Below are 4,759 nucleotides of genomic sequence, written 5' to 3'. Positions count from 1 at the left end.
ATATATATATATATATATTTATAAAGTGTAAACGAAATTCTTGATGTCAAAAAAGGTTTACTGAAAAACCTTAGCAATGGAATTGATAAAACGATGTTTTTTTTTTTTATTTATTTTCCTCTTCCTGTTAGGTATTTGACTTCAGGGATATCATCACTTATGCTAGTATGATAAAAGGTAGATGGATGTTAGAATAAGAGCTAGACCTTGAGACATTAGATAATCTGAAGAGAAGTATAGAAGAAGGGAAGTCTCACTGTTAGACCTAAGTACAAAGAAGTTCAAGGTGAAACATGTCAAAAAGAAGAGATGAACTTGCAGCAGAGAGGAGACCTAGAAGTTTCCAGACAATATGATGTGAACCACAGATCAGATCACTGGTTGAAGTACAGTAAAGGTATACAGCTAACAAACAAGCCTGGAAAGATTAAAAGAGGAAGGGGGAACTATGTCTGGTATCTATAAGAGAAACTAGATGTCAGATATGTGTAGCACAGAGGGAAACCGAAAGTAAGAGGTTTCACAATATTCTAGTATGAGAGAACCAGAAGTCTAGAGATCTCTAAATTGTCAAGCAGTGGCAGTATGAATCAAGATATCACAGAAGTGTCTTTGAATGTCAGTAGTGCAGTTACCCTTACAGATGCCAGAAAGCTTATGAATATTACATTGAGATGCTGCTGAATGTGGAGAATGCATGGAGAAAGAAGAAGTATTCGAAGAAGACCTAACAGAGATCATCTATGGAAGTTGACTAAGGAAAGTAGTTGAGCCATCAGGGATAGTTTGAGCTACAGAAAGTATTCAGTGAAGTAGGGTTGCACAGTTAATTAGTACACCATAGTCTTATACGCAGTGACTGGCATAGCAGTTTCATTGTCAACTGCTTCAATGGTAAAGAAAATTTTCTACAAAGGAGCAACTGCAGAAATATCAACTGATGGACTATGAAAAGTCACTAATAAAGCCCTCTTTCTAGTAAGACAGCTGCAAGAGAAACTTAGCTAAGAGTAAGTAACTATACCTAACATTCATGGATCTAAAAGGCCTTTGACAGGATACATCACTTTGTGGTATAGTAGTTTTCAAAAAGCTACAAGCAGATGAATAACGTATGAAAGCCATACAACCCATATAAAGAGAAGCTTTAAGCAAAAGGAAAGCAATAATTACAATTAATGATTTTAAATGAACATGTGAAAGTCCATCAGAGATTGGTTTTCAGTCACCTACTGTTATAAATCTACAGGTCATAACAATAGAATTTAAAAGAGCAGCTGTCTGTGGAAATGATATATACCAAAGATAAATTCTTTCAAATATTCAAAAGGCTCCACTGAAGTATTTGCTCACCTAAGTGGTGAAATAAGAAATGGAGGTGAGTACTTCAAGATCATAGCAGCTAGGATTGAAATAGTGGCAAAGTTTGTGAAACAAAAGAGTGATTCAATCCATGAGTATAGAGGGGAATTTAATGTATGATACATGTATGCAAGATATGGTGGTGTCAAATGCTAACAAAATGGGTACTGAGCATTGAGGATGGAAAAAGACTGAAAAAAAACAGGCAAGTGTGCTCCACTGGATGCATAATATTAGCAAATATGAACAGAATTCAAATGAGTTGAGACAAAAAATCCATCAAAAGAGGAATCAGATGAAGCTTCAAAAGAGGAGACTGCAACTGTATTGTCTGTATGAAAGATGACAGTTGAGTAAAAAGGTTCCAAGCTATTTAAGAAGTAGGGACCTGTAGAAGGCCAGATTTGATAGGGGAAGAAATGACTGATCTCAGAATAATAAACTTCACTAAGGAGTGATGAGTAATGGCAACTAATGGTAAGATATGTGAGAGAGGCCCTGGTTTCACCACTACTCAATCAAATCGTCCAACCCATGCTAGCATGGAAAGCAGATGTTAAACGAAGAAGAAAAACGAACATGTAAATTATGATTTAGAGAAGCGGGGAGTATTATGTCTGGGTATATTTCTTCTGCTGACTCTCTGTTTCCTGCGGTTAGAAGTTACTTTTATGGTTTATACTCCAAATAGAGACTTTTGCTTTCTTTTTCTTAATTCATTTTTGGCAAACAGAAATAAATATAAACAGAAACTTTTATCATTTTTAAAAGTATAACTTGACTATATTAAACAATAAATAAGAAATGATTTCTATTGTAAATTTTTTTTAAATAAAAATCAAGAATTTATCTTTATCAGAAGCAGCCATATTGTATGTATTTAGAAGAGAGAGAGAGAGAGAGAGAGAGAGAGAGAAATAGAGAAAAAGAGAGAGAGAGAGAGAGAGAGAAAGAGAGAGATAGAGTGAGTGAGTGAGTTAGTGTGTGTGTGTGTGTGTGTGTGCGTGCGTGCAGGTGTGTGTGTGTGTGTGGGATTCTAGCAGTAGGGGGTCGTATGCTTCTACTTTGAATTGCATGACTAAAGAGAGGCTAACTTGTAATCCATGAAAACTTTGTTTCAGCCCATTTGTATCAAGTGGCAGAATTAAATTACTTATGCACTACTTGTGATGGTATTGAATACTTTTCCACCTATTTGATACCATAACAGAAAAACATATTCAATGTAAACCCCCAATAAATTCAAAATCATTAATGTCCCCACCCCTTCAAGCAGTCAATAGAGTATATAATAGTGAAGACAAGGCATATATAAGTAATTACTAAAATTCCAAGTATGTTCATCTCTAAAATATACATTCAATTTAATCCAATTCATTTTTGCATAAATAAGAGTCAAAACTTTTATTTGTACAAATGCTGTTTCAATCAGCAGCAGCTCTTGATCAGTGAACATTATAAAACTAATATCTTTACTGATTAGAGCAAGAAGATATTTAAAAGATACAGCCTACACATTAGCAGTTTGTCAAGAATTTTTATGTGGACACACTGGTTGCGGAGTCAAAACTCAGTGTAATAAACCATTCACTAAATTGTTTTAATGGATTTAGAACATTATGCTAGAAGACATAATATTGTGCTTTTCAGATTATTTTATCCAAATTCTGACAAGATACTGCTTCAAGTACATTTATTAGATAGTTAAAGTTTATCACACCAATAGACTACATAAAAGAGATAAATTATTTTAAATATACCAATAACAAATCATTGAAATTTGTAAAGTTCAGGTGAACTGTTGATATACAAGAAAGCTAATAATGGAAATTATAGAGAATATTCATAGAAGTCAAATAACCACAGGCTAATTGAGGTCAAAAGTTGCTTGAATAAAAAACTTTGTAATTACATAAAAAGCTTCATTTATGTTAAAATAAATTGTTTGTAATATTTGTAATCTTTGTTAAAATAAATTCTAATTGTCAGAAAAATATTGAGGATTGATAAGTCAAAGTTTGTTGCATACATTGATTAAGAAGGGAGCCAGTTAATTGTTTATCTTTGGATTAAAATCACACTGTGCACTCAGAAGCTTAAAGACCATAGAATAGTTATATTTACTTTGAAAACTTATACTGCATTAGCTTCATAGTTGAGTAATGAAATTGGAAATTAGAGTGGCTTATCTTCAGGCTTCTGTGGCAAGGTTATCAGAGAGCTACCATGCAAACATCGTGCTAATTATATGGAGCAATTAAAATAAAATTGTATGAAGTAGTCGGGAGCATTATTATTATGAAAAACTATAGGATTCACTCCAGACAAAAAAGTTTTGACTACCCATGCAAGGGAAAGAAATATCCACAATTCTGTTAATTTTAACAGAAGTTTTGATAGTCAAGATGAAAAAGACATTCCTACAGTTGACATAAAAAATAAACGGGAAAGAAAACAATTAGTTTAAATTTTTATTTTAGATGAGAAATAGTTTTAATATTAACAAATAATTCCATTTCTTTTTCCTGATTCAGGAAAATTTTTGGAAACATTTAGTACAACTGTTAATAAATTACAAGAAAAAAAAGACAAAATACATCCCAGTCTGGGTGAAATATTGAAATTTCTCTTTTGCTGTTGCAATGCTGGGTAAAATAACCATACAAAATTTGTGAAAAACATCAAAAGAAAAAATAAGATCATTTTAACAAATATTTGTAGTTTATTATTAAGGAAAAAAACAGAAAGCATTGCACAAATTATACCAAAGATTAATCACTTACTAATTGAAAGTAGATATAAAACAAAGAATAGGGATTGAGAGACAACTAAACATTTTGATCTAATGAAGATGAAGATGTAAAACAATTGGAATAATGATGAGGATAAATAAGACATATGATGGATATTATATTGAGATACAAGGATGAGCAGTATGAAATTCGGTGGAAAGATATAATTGGATATGCCATAGTTTTTTTTATTCATGCTATCTAGTGAACATTTACATAGTAACTGACCAACTGATACTAACTAATAGTTTTAGTTAAAAACTTGTATTTATACAGAAAAAAAAAAATACGATAAAAAAAAGCACAATGAGGAACACTTTGCATCGAATACTGTCATGAAAGACGAAAGAAACTAGTCACTTTAGAAATTGTACAAAAGAATTTAGTAAGAATTTAGTACATATAAAATGAATTTATGTGTGTGCGTGTGTGTGTGTGTGTGTGTGTGTGTGTATGTAAAAGAGTAATATATGTATATATCATCATTGTTTAACATCCGCCTTCCATGCTAGCATGGGTTGGACGATTTGACTGAGGACTGGTGAACCAGAAGGCTGCACCAGGCTCCAATCTGATCTGGCAGAGTTTCTACAGCTGGATGCCCT

At 32.5% G+C, this 4,759-nt stretch overlaps 1 protein-coding gene across 9 annotated transcripts in view; it reads right to left on the bottom strand.

The window, feature by feature from the left end:
* Nucleotides 1-4,759, bottom strand: part of LOC106871763 (protein phosphatase 1 regulatory subunit 12A) — a 216,364-nt gene that overhangs the window by 19,543 nt on the left and 192,062 nt on the right. The window lies entirely within an intron of this gene.

The sequence above is a fragment of the Octopus bimaculoides genome, chromosome 2, assembly GCF_001194135.2.
Source record: "Octopus bimaculoides isolate UCB-OBI-ISO-001 chromosome 2, ASM119413v2, whole genome shotgun sequence".
In the NCBI taxonomy this organism is placed as follows: Eukaryota; Metazoa; Mollusca; class Cephalopoda; order Octopoda; family Octopodidae; genus Octopus; species Octopus bimaculoides.
Note: the sequence above shows the minus strand (reverse complement) of the source record. Positions and strands in the feature narration are given on the sequence as shown.